Source organism: Lactuca saligna, chromosome 8 (genome assembly GCF_052625555.1).
Source record: "Lactuca saligna cultivar CGN05327 chromosome 8, ASM5262555v1, whole genome shotgun sequence".
Lineage (NCBI taxonomy): Eukaryota > Viridiplantae > Streptophyta > Magnoliopsida > Asterales > Asteraceae > Lactuca > Lactuca saligna.
This window is the reverse complement of record NC_136424.1, coordinates 20,438,591-20,452,279: the sequence shown is the minus strand read 5'-3', so window position 1 is coordinate 20,452,279 and position 13,689 is coordinate 20,438,591.

The following is a 13,689-nucleotide window of genomic DNA, read 5'->3' as shown; positions in this document are numbered from 1 at the left end:
CCCTCTACGGCCGAAAGTGCAGATCCCCTCTGTGCTGGGCTGAGGTTGGTGATACCCAACTAGCAAAGGGGCAAGCTTCCGACGTTACTCTTACCGGTCCGGAAATCATCCGGGAAACGACAGAGAAAATCGTTCAAATCCGTGAACGATTGAAAGCCTCTAGACACCGACAGAAGAGCTACGCAGATAAACGAAGGAAACCTTTGGAATTTCAGGTGGGAGACCAAGTCCTTCTCAAGGTCTCACCCTGGAAGGGCTTGATACGCTTCGGCAAGCGTGGGAAGCTAAATCCGAGGTACATAGGGCCTTTCGAGATTCTTGCAAGAGTCGGCCCTGTAGCTTACAAACTCGATCTACCAGGCGTACTCCGTAACGTACATTCTACATTCCACGTATCTAACTTGAAAAAGTGTATATCCGACGAGACTCTCGTAATTCCACTCGACGAAATCGAGATCAACGAGAGCCTCAATTTTGTGGAGGAACCAGTGGAAATCATGGACCGTGAGGTCAAGAGAACAAAACAAAGTCGCATACCCATCGTGAAGGTTCGCTAGAACGCTAAGCGGGGACCTGAATTCACATGGGAATGCGAAGATCAGATGCAACGCAAGTACCCACATCTGTTTCCCTAGTCCACGAGTGTTCCCTTACTTTAAATTTCGGGACGAAATTCCCTCTAACGGGGGGATTTCTGTGACAACCCGATATTTCAACTCTTTGTAATGACCTAATAGGTCAAGTATTGTAACCACTTATGAGTAATAAAATGTATAAATAAGTTCTACTTAATTTCTTTCTATGATTTAATGTCTTTGAACCATGATCGTGCGTAAAAAGATCGCCCAAATCCGACTTCAGATAGCGAAGTTATGAGTTTTCAAAGAAATTCCTTAAACACGATGGATTGATATTAAATAATAAAAACAATAATAAAAATAATTTCGGAATTTGCCAACGGAATCTAAACGAAAGTTGTAGATCGTAGTCTCACCTTCGCGGGGATATAAAGAACGTCGAAAACGGAGTTCGTATGAAAGAGATATGAATTTTTGAAGTTTGATAAATAATTTAAATATAAATTTTATTAAAAGTTCGGTATTATCCGAGGGAGGAGTCAGCCTAGGGCCGAGGTACGCGCCGCGTACGCTCGAACGCCCCGCGTACCCGAATGGAGGGTCTCGGATCGACCACGTCGCCCTATGCGAAGCTACCGACCCGTCCCATCCGACCCGCGAACCCAGGAACCCGTCCCGTCCGAAGTGCGTAAGCGATGACGCACGGGTACGCGCTGCGTACGCCCCGCGTTCGGAGGCGGTTCAGCAACCCTATAAAAGGGATGCGAGCCTTTCCGAAAATGTTGTTCATTTCCTCTCTTTCTCTCCCGATCTTGCCTCGATTTCCGTGCCCGTTCAAACCCGAAGCTCTGGTCTTTTTGCTCAAGTCCCGAGGGTCGATTTTACTCCCGAGATTCCCGAGAATCCCGAGAAAAATCCGTTTCGCGAGACGAAACTCTGCCCGGTTTTCGAGCTCGCTATCTTCGAATTTCCAAGTGAGTTTCATACCCCTTAATCAACTGTTTTTAATTATTCTAAATACTTTTAAACGCTTTATGGGGGGGGGGGAATACAAGTTAAACACTTATAGTTATTGTTTCGGTCACATGTGACGGCGTTAATCACATGTGATTAATAACTAAGAAAACAATGATTTTATCACTGTTCAAACTGTTTTACTTCAAAATGTTTTACAAACTCTTTTACTTACCAAATGCTTTATTGTAAACTTTGTTATACTACTTATAAATTTGCATGCTTATATATGTATAGCTGTATAAATAATGTTTAAAGGGCTTAGGAAAGCCACCTATCCTATTTCCTTTTCCTCGATTTAGATGTGGTCTGGTGGAATTTCGGGTGACTATCCGAGGGTCGTTTCAATATTAGTTATATGTCATATATACGTGTATAGACATAAAGGTACTTCCAATTTTCATGCTTATCAAAACATCATTTGTAAGTTACCATCGGGGTAACACGAGATCATACTACTACGATTTCTAGATCAACGAGTCAGTTCATTCATGAGTCAATATTCATTACTAAGAGAACATATACAACGATACTAGAACAAGTAATATTTTATTACAAAAACACGAATACTTTAACAATTGTGATCCACTGTATGGGTTCATGTCTTAATTGTCATGACCCGGGTTGTAGCCAGAGTCTCTTGGAGGGAGAGCGTTGAGTTTGCGTATAGATCTATACTGGATTGACTATCCTACACCTTTCTGTTAGCTACAGTGGGACCGGCAGGTCTACGGGTGCCAAACGTCATAACCTATTTTTCGACTATACGTTGTCGATGTTACCAGTCAATAGTATGGTGCAACTTATCACACGATACCTTAATATAAACCTGGTTTAAGGTAGTTAGTACCACAGTAGTTCATATAAAACGAAACTACCGTACTACAAGAATTTACCCATTGCATTTTGGTGATAGCCTCACCTAAACTTAAATGTACAAACTATATTTTGTTAAATGATAGTTACACTTGGGAAATTTCACACTTTTACATCAAACGAGCATACAAACTATTAAGCCTTGGTAAAAGGGGCTACTTTTATACTTTAAACAGAAAATATAGGTTTTTCTGAGAGATTCAAACATTTACAAACACTTACATACATTTACAACTCATACTTGCAACAGGTTCAAAACGTTTTTTTGATAAACGAACCACGACACAAAAATACTTATGAACTCACCAGCTTAATGCTGACAAACACTTTTTCTTCAAAATAACTTGTATTCTCAGGTCATCAGTAGACAGGTACCGATGCTAGCTTTTGAGAAGATGGAGCGCATTCAAGTCTCATCATACTATTTTGATATACAATATATTTTTGGTGTCTAAAACTGTACGGAACACACTTGTATTAAAATGTTTATATTTAATGCAATGGATGATGTTGTTTTCTTATTTACAATTACTGTGTTGTGATACTACACATGACGTCCTCCACCCCAAAATGTTTCCGCCATTCTTGGTTTTGGGGTGTGACAATTTCTAACTTCATCTCTTGTGACATTAGATAGAGCCGCAACAATTCTTTGAGATATGATTTCTTCAATTTGTACTGTACTTATTGAGGGGTTTATGTCTGGTGGTGGTTTCGGTTGTTGTTGTGGTGTTGATGGTCGGTTAGGGGTTAGTCGATTACTCCTTCTAGGCATTTTGTTTTAGTTCCTATTATAAATAATAAGAATTTTATGAGTTTTGTTAGTAATTTAATACATGAATACTTAAATACTTAAATTATTCTTCAAAGTGTAAAACATAATGGATAACATAATGATTATTGTAATATATGCTTCATATTATTATTGGTGGTCACATCAGTTTATTTAGGCTTACAGGAGAAAAGTTTCTATAAACATTACAAAATTTGCAAGGTTTTCTACATCCTTGCTATAAACTTTTAGTCTTCTTTCCTTAACTAGTCTGATTTTCTATATTTACACAACCACTAGTTTTAGCTTATCTACCAGAAACCCAAGTGATGACCTAGCACATCAGTGATAGTAACCACTTGCTCCTCAAGTGCTTGAGTTCTCTGCTCAAGACCTCCTGTGCGCTCCTCGTTTCTCGTGGTTTGATTTTATACCTCTAACTCTGCAATCCTTGCATCGTGAGTAATCATATCGTTATAAGCGAAATTTATACGATGATGGACATCCATCACTGATTCCTGATCTCGCGTTATTTGTCCTTTTAGACTTCGTACTCTTCTAGAGAGATGAGTAGCCATTCCTTCAACAATTTCCATCTTATCTTCAATTTTCACACTTTTCTCAAACAATTGAGATAAGGCATTCACTTCAGAAGAATGTGGGGGATGTGGTCGAGATGATTGACCAGTCTCATACATCTTAGCAGCTCTTTCTTCTGCCACCCACCTATCGACGGTTTGGGCTATCCGTGCAGGTTCATCTTGAACTCTATGACTTCCTGAAGATGTCGCCTTCTGATTCTTCTTAATCTTTTTTCTATATTGGTATGGATTTACGTGCTATGCGTTTCATCTTTGTTCCTCGTGGAACTTGACGATAAAGAGTGTTCATTGGTGGTAAAGATGATGCTACTAATTCTGTCTCGTCCATTGGTTCGCTCTCTTCCATTGGTTCACTCTCTTCCCATTCATTGGAAGGTAAAGGTGCTCCATCGTCAGAAGGTATTGGATGAAAGGTGGTTGGATTTATAGGGTTGTAAGGATCGCCTACCATCGTGGGGAATGAAACTTCCTCTTCTTCATCCGTATCCTCGATGATTATCCATTCTCGTGAATGTGCCATGTCAAATTCCTATACATTTTGGATTATCAAGAGTTTAGTCTATCAAATATTTCTAACAAATTAAATATTCCATATGATCTGATGATAATAAAATGTAGTTGCACACCTACACCTAGTTGTGATAGGATCTGTGCACATATAAACTGTAGTTGGAATATTTGATCTAAATCCTTGAGATCAAAAACATTCCGGGTATTAAGGTGTATTCACTTCGCGGGTCTGAGTCTTTATATATGACTCTATATTCTTATTTATTGTATTCACGCTTTAATTATTGTTTGTTACTTTAGTAGAATAATTAATAATACTTTTATCATAGGCTAAGGGATATACCTAAACCTAATAGAGTAAGCCCTAAATTATAGACGTGCTTTCCTAAGAAAGTACTAGTTCACTATAGTTAATAACTCTGATACCAAATCTGTCACACCCCGACTGTCGGCGGAAACACCGGGTGGTGTAACGTCATTCTTCGTATCACAGTTATATAACATACATTGAATAGTACTAAAGAAAATACATACCTTTATTAATAATTAAAAGTTACATAATTGTTTTTCTAGAACCTATTACATAATATCCGACTATGGCATATTTCTTAATGAACAGAAAGATAATAGTAAAACTTCTCCTATTCGAATACATACCAACTTTTCAAGATCCTGAAAACACATACATTTCAAAATATGTCAACATAAAGTTGGTGAGTCCACAGGTTTTGACTCTATATAAAAATAACACATTTTCCAAGTTCAAAAGTATAGTTTTGAAAGTATCATTTTGTCTCTTCAACATTTAGTGTATATATATATATATATATATATATATATATATATATATATATATATATATATATATATATATATATATATATATATATATATATATATATATATATATATATATATATATATATATATATATATATATATATATATATATATATGGGAAAAGTGAATATACCCTTAAGGGTATATAAGCTTACGTACCCAAACTCACCATACTACATCATTTTGTATCATATAATACATTATAATTGTCCAATGTTCTTATAATTTAACTTCTAAATTGATTAATTCCATTTATAAATTACACATTTATCTTCGTCTTACTTAATTTTTATTTTCAACTACAATAAATATAACCTAATAGGTGTTCGACAAAAAGATGTTACATAAGAGAAAGATAATAGTGAAATTTCGAAAATCTTGAAATTAAATAAAGTTAGGGGTTGAAGTTTAAAAATATTATAATGAATCTATCAAACAAAACGGCGTATTATGGTGTGTTTGAGTACCTAAGCTTATATACCCTTAAGGGTATATTCACTTTTCCCTATATATATATATATATATATATATATATATATATATATATATATATATATATATATATATATATATAATATTCTACTTATCAAATAAGTGTTATACCTAAACGTTCGTTGAACGTAGAGTATAAGTAGGGGGAAACTTATACATAACATTAATACTTGTATACGACAAAGTATAATGTTTCTAACAAATTGCTACCATGAGCCAGTAACCGCTGCTACGACACAATACCTCTGATAAAAAAACACTCATGATTTCCATGAGAAACAATACACTCATAATTTATATGAGAAACAACACTGAACACTTCATCGACGTCGGAACAATAACAAGTAAAAGGTAGTTCATCACTTGTTTATGGTTGATTGTAGCTAACAATCATAAGTGGGGTTGTCAACCAGTATACTAATTATAGATGACTTCCTTGCTCACACGGGATTAACGGTTACAGTTCAAAGCATTTCCGCTAAGATCCCCAATCTTACTTGATGAATATAATTACTCATGTAGACTTCGACGGCTTCTTATAACCCTAACAACAAAAGCATTTTCGTGTCTAAAACCCTAAGTTACTACACTTTGCTTTTAAACATTACTCCTAATTTCATACAATTTAGGTAGTATAACAGCTATAACTTGAAGTAAAACCAGGTTTTATCTTGACACAAAACCAATAATAACAACATATAGCATAACAAGTTTTATATTGATATAAAACCAACACTAACAGCGTACATACTTTTTAACATATAGAACTTCCGAATATAACTTTGTAACTATATCGCACACAACATATATATAGAAACCCAAGTATAACTCAAGATCTACATTAGTATAATAACATACTAACAAGTTGATAAAAACTGTATATTTTCAAAATATTATATTTAAAATAAATATATCCCGATTAATATAACTATCTATATCGACACGGATATACTATCGTATAGATATAATATTAACATATGTATAATATTTAGCATGCGTTTTCCCCCGAAATATTAGAAAGTGGGGCCGTGAAACTCACCCTAGTAGCGTGATTTTATGTAATCTAAGCAGAAACAGTCAGCAATACGAGGTCGTCGAGGCTCGGGATGCAAGATGGCTTCAGCAAGGGAGAGAGGAGAAAGGGAAATTGTGTAAGGAATAGTTGAGGTCGGACCTGCTATTTATAGTAAAGATTTTGGTTTCTCACGTCGTGAGTTTTATAAAACTCACGTCGTGAGTCTTGCATGCTCATCTCGTAGACTTGCCATTTGCGTCCCTAGCTTCGGAGGGTGGCCATGTGACTCCTCACGTCGTGAGTTATCCTTGCTCACATCGTGAGTTTGGATCTTATCCCTTCGTAGCCTCGTCACACACCTTCTAGATTCCGAGATGTGGCAAAATGACACCTCACCTCGTGAATAAAACCTTGTTCACATCGTGAGTTCAGTCAGATTAGGGTTTCTGATAGTTGAATCTTCGGAAGGTCGTAACTTTCGCATACGAACTCCATTTTTGACGTTCTTTATATCCACGTGTAGGTATTTACGAGTACTACAACTCTATTTTAGACTCCAATGGCTAATTCTAGGTCTATTTTAAATTCATATTATTATAGAGATATATAGTGTTCGGTTTATCACAACTTCCTTATGCGAAGTCAGATTCAGACATTCTCTATATCTTTGGAAACGTATGGACATATACTTTGAGTTGTATTACAAAAAAAGTTTGTATTTGTATTAGAATTTATCATGAACCACATAGTACGTTTATCACATTACTAGTTTACAAAATTATAGGATTGGTATAATCACATGTGATTGTCTATTGACTTATTTCGACTGGTGTTACAATTTTCTAATATTGAAACATGTGGGCATCGACTCTTTGTAACGTTTAAGACCATTTCCAATCTTCTATGCTTTAAAATGATTTTCTCTTCATTATGTGGAAACCCCACACTTATTCAAAAACGTATCATTCAATTATGATCTTAAAAAATCGCACGACTTATTTATATTAAGCTCCTTCACTACTTCACTTTCGTTCAAAACTACAAAATAAGATCAAGAACTAGAGAAACACATGATCATTTGGTTAGGTTAAAATAAAAATAAGGCGAAAAATAAAACTAAAAAAATCAAGAAGAAAAGAAAATTCAAACTCTAAAGACATCGGGTTGCCTCCTAAGAAACGCTTCTTTCTGAAGAGTCATGAGTCGGACTCCTTCCCACTTTACGTTGCATTAAGTGGAAGTGTAGCCTCCCTTTTATCCATCATCTTGAGCCTTGATCTTTTGTAAGCAACACATCTATTGAATGCCTTTCTTGAGCTTTCTTGCATAGTTTGGTTGATATCTTTTTTGTGCTTTCGCTTGGGTTCTTTCCACATTCCCATGTCTTTAGCTTTTGTCTTGTCTCTTTCTGGGTTTTTCTTGTCAAAATAAGGCCCATCATATTCTTCTTCTTTTTCTTTAACTTTCTTTGTGACTTGATCTGGTGTCCTTGTAAAATCAAACACCTCAAAAATCATTGGCGTTGACATTGGAGGTTTCAAATGTGTTTCTTCTTTTTCCAATTGTTCTTCAAGTTCTTTATGCTCCATGAACATTGTGGTTCCTTGATTCCCTAGATTTTCCTTGGTACGTGATAGGAAAGGAAGAGGTGATCGATATGGATCAACAATAGAAAAATCATTATGTGACACTATTGCATCCACATCGTGGTGACTGGGCAGCATCACGATACTCTTATTCTTCTTTCTTTTTTACTTGGAGTGACTGATTAGATTCCTCTTCAAGGTCCATCATATACACTGATTTATCTTCTTCTTCTATATCAATGACCATGACTTGAGCCATAGTGTTTGACTCGACTTTTCTTGAAGGTAGATCCCATAGCTTTTCTAGCACACGTTTTTTTTTTTTTTTTTTTTTTTTTTTAAATTCCCAACTTGTGTGTAGATGCTGAAAATAGATGTTTGTTGATATCTAAGTATTGCATTAGCTGCATCATGTATTTTTTCGCTAGCTTCCATGAATTTGAATAGCATTGACTCGAGAGCATGTATTTTCTCGAGTTGGACTCGTTCTAGTTGGTAGAGATTATGCTCTAGTTGTTGATATTTTTCCGTGTCTTGAGCTCTCTTGTATTCCAATTCATAATCCCTTCTAATCAGTCATTCAAAGTAAAAAAAGAAAGAAGAAGAAGAGTATCGTGATGCTGCCCAATCACTACGACGTGGATGCAATAGTTCCACATGATATTTTGTCGTGTCTTGAGCTCTCTTATAATACTACTAAGCATCGTATTGCGACTCCCCTTCTAATTGTTGAAATTTTTGTATGCTTTTTATAAGCTTCGCCACTTTTGAAGGAGGGGTAAACTTGTAACACCCATATTTTCATGCCAAATTAAAACTTTTTCAACACACTTAAAACCATTTAATCATTACATAATTTGTTTTGAAAATAATAATTATCAAAGTATCCCAGTTTCCAATCGTAAAAACATAGCAGTAGGAGGAGCGGTACGATCATGCCTTCGCCTTTCCTCGATCACCAGAAGTACCTGAAACTACAAACTAAAACTGTAAGCCTGAGAGCTTAGCGAGCTACCCCCAAAATACCATCCTTACACATCCATAATCATATCATATCAACAAATACAAAACAATATGCTTAATGAGCCTTCAGCTTGACTGGACAGCCTCGCAGGGCCTACAACCTATCTGGCCCGCTCCCGAGCCTTCGACATGACTGGAATGCCTCGCAGGGCCTACAGCCTATGCGGACCGCTCGCCGGGTATGTTGGCCTACAACACAAAGCAGGACCGTCTCAACCCAACCCCTAATCAAACAAACATGTACACATAAATATCATATGCTACCTCATATCATATAATATTCAAATCGATCTAACATATCACTAATCATAGCAACATCCCAATAACCGGGATACAGACCTAAACAAATCACTAAGCATAAGCATATCACCATCCTAACTACCGTGATGTACTAAATAACATATCATGCCATAATCAGATAAAAATCCATAAAGGGTTGGCATTGGTGCCTTAGACCCTATTGATATAGTAAGGAGAACTCACCTCGCGACTGTCGACTCATAAGATAAGCTCAAACTCTCGGATCACCGTCACAAACTCCACCACCTATATTCATTGTAAAACCATACTTGTAAATTTCCAACCTCCCAAAACATCGCCAGAAGTCAACTGGCCAACCCTTGGTCAAAGTCAAAGTCAATTGCCAAGGTCAACAGTCCGTGTTGACCTCAACTTGTCGAGTACCCTTAGCTACTCGTGGAGTTCCTTGCATAACTCACTAACTCGCCGAGTCACTAAAGTGACTCATCGAGTTCCTAAGGTTTGCGCCCGTAAACTCCTTGGCCGACTCGTCGAGTTTGCCTTGCAACTCACCAAGTTCATATAAGTCTAAAGGTTGGGAAAACCCTAGCCGACTCGCCGAGTCACTCATCTGACTCGCCGAGCTTGCGATAATCTTCATCGGACTCGCCGAGTTAACCATGCAACTCGTCGAGTCCCTTCACTACTTCATCCATACAGATGCTTTTTAAGCCATGCAAAGGCTCCATATTGTATATCCAGATTCCCAAGGTATGCTTATCACGTAAAGTTGCAAACGTTACGTGCATGCAAAGCTCTAAAGTCTTAGAATGAAAAAACTAAGCTTGCAAAGAAGTCTTACTCTTGAGGGGAGGTTCATACTTGCAAAAGCTGACAACTTTATGGATATAGAGACCCAAGAGAGTTCATATTTGAAGTTGTAACTTCAGATCTTAGCTCAACACACAAGAAAAGCGTCCTAAAATCCACCCAAAAGAGATCTAGAATGAAATAAGGCCAAGCTAACAACTTAATACCTTCCAAAGGATGCTAACTGAGGTAGATCTCTGATTCCCATGTGTTCCTTTCTTCTATTTTCTGGTTCCCCAAACTTTTCTCACCAAAATCCTTCTTCGAAGCTTAAGACACACAAATGGAGCACACTCACACGAGGTAGGGCTATAGCGTATCAAGAGGCTGTGAAGGGGAGGTTGGGGAGGCCAATGATCCTTTAAATAGGGTGCAAAACCTCAGAAATTAGGGTTTAATCCTCCAGCTCCTACTCGTCGAGTCACTTCTTGGACTCAGTGAGTAGGTCACTTAAACACGTGGACCAATCCGCTGCTACTCGACGAGTCGGGAAACCAACTCGTTGAGTAGACCTTTAAATCAAGAAAATTCTTATATCAAAAATCAATAACTGGGAATCGGGGCTTTACAATTCTCCCCCACTTGAACTAGACTTCATCCTCGAAGTCTGTTGTGGTGAACAACTCCAGATAGTGTTCCCGCATCTCGGCCTCCGGCTCCGACGTCCACTCAGATCCCTTCCGATGCTCCCACTGTACCTTTACCAAAGGTATCTCCTTGTTCTGCAAAACTTTCATCTTCCTCTCCAGTATGGCCATAGGCCTCTCCATGTAATTCAGGCGCTCATTGACCTGAATATCATCCAACGACACCACTGCCTCTTAATCCATAATGCACTTTCGCAACTGCGAGATGTGGAAAGTGTTGTGGACCCGACTAAGCTCCTCCGATAGCTCTAGCCTGTATGCCTCCTTGCCAACCCTGGCAATGATCTTGAATGACCCAATATAACGGGGACCCAATTTCCCCCTCTTCCTGAAGCGGATCACACCCTTCCAGGGTGAGACGTTCAGGAGTACCATATCGCCCACTTGTAACTCTAACTCAGATCGATGTCTGTCAGCGTAACTCTTCTGCCGACTCTGAGAGGTCTGCAATCACTGCCTAATCAGCTGAATCTTCTCGGTAGTCTGCAAGACTTCATCCATCCATCCCATCACACTGTGTCCGACCTCACCTCAACAAATTGGGGTGCAACATCTCTGCCCATACAACAGCTCAAAAGGCGGGGCACCAATGCTGGAATGATAGTTGTTGTTGTAGGCGAACTCCGCAAGGGGTAGGTGGGAATCCCAGCTCCCCTTGAAGTCAATGGCACACGCCCTCAACATATCCTCGAGGGTCTAAATGCTCCGCTCACTCTGTCTGTCAGTCTGCGGATGAAATGTTGTGCTAAAGTGCAAACACATGCCCAGTTCCTCGTGGAACTTCTGCCACAAACTAGAAATAAATTTAACATCTCGGTCGGAAACAATGGAGATCGAAACCCCATGGTGAGCGACGATCTCGCGAACATACACATCGGCTAACCTCTCGGCCGAATAACTTTCCCGAATACACAAGAAATGAGCACTCATGGTGAATCGATCTATCATGACCCATATAACATCAAACCTCTTTGCCGTCCTCGATAGTTTGGTAATGAAATCCATCGTGATCTACTCCTATTTTCAGATAGGAATCTCCAGGGGCTGCAGAATACCATGCGCCCTTTGATGCTCGACCTTGACCATCCTACAGGGCAAGCATCTCTCGACATAACAAGCGATCTCTCGCTTCATACATGGCCACCTATAACTCAAACTCAGGTCTTCGTACATCTTGGTGGCCGCTGAATGAGTAGAGAAATGAGACTTATGAGCCTCCTCTATGACTGTCTGTCTGACTCCAGCAGACATCAGAACCCATACTCGACTGCATAGGGTAAATAATCCCCGACTATCCTACACAAACCGGGTGTTGTCACCCTTGATCCTCTCCAACTTCCAGTTCTACGGTTGCATGCCCTCAACCTGAGCATCTCTAATCAAACTCACAAGCAGAGAATCCACCACTATGCTTATACATGTCACTGGGGTGGAAGACCCAGCTAAATTGCGGCTCAAAACGTCCGCCACCACATTTGCTTTACTAGGGTGGTAAAGGATCTCATAATTGTAGTCCTTGACTACATCCAGCCACCGGCACTGCCTCATGTTCAGGTTCGGCTGATCCATGATGTATCTCAAACTCTTTTGATCTATGTATATGGTACAACGGACCCCATATAGGTAATGTCTCCATATCTTGAGACCGAACACTACCGCTCCCAGCTCCAAATCATGTGTAAGGTATCTTGTCTCATGCGGCTTCAACTGGTGCGATGCGTAGGCTATCACTCATCCTCTCTGCATGAGGACCGGCTCCAACCCTGTGATGGATGCATCACAGAACACCACAAAATCCTCAACTCCCTCCAGGAGTGTCAAAACTGGAGCCTCACATAATCACTGACGGAGGGTCTCAAATGTGCTCTGTTGCTCAGGGCCCCACCAGAAATCTGCCCCCTTCCTCGTTAGATGAGTGAGGGGGTATTGCAATCATGGAGAAATCCCTAATAAATCTCTGGTAGTACCCTGGTAATCCCAGAAAACTCCTGATATCTTAGGAAGATTTCGGCACCTCCCACTGCATGACAGCCTTAATTTTGGCTGGGTCAACCAAAATCTCATCCTGGTTAACGAGATGCCCGAGGAACTGGACCTCTCGTAACCAAAACTCACACTTTGAGAACTTAGCATACAACCGTTCTTGTCTCAGAACTCCTAAAAATTCCATGAGGTGCTCCTCGTGCTGCTCTCGGGTCTTGGAATATTGGAATATACCAACATATCATCAATAAACACAATGACCAAACGATCAACCATAGTGTGGCGTATTGGTGAGCCTAAATGGCATCACCACGATCTCGTAATGATTATAACGAGTCCGAAATTCGGTCTTCTCCACGTCCTCCTCTCTGACCCGGACTTGATGATACCCCGACCTCAAATCTATCTTGGAGAACTAGGATTCACCCTGGAACTGATCAAAGAGATCATCTATCCTCGGGAGGGGATAACAGTTCTCCATTGTTAACTTATTCAAGTCCCTATAATCAATGCACATCCGGTGCAAACCGTCCTTCTTTCTGACGAAGAGGATCAGTGCTCCCTACGGAGAACAGCTGGGTCGAATGAACTACTTGCCCAATAGTTCCTGCAACTGTAACGACAACTCCTGCATCTCAGTT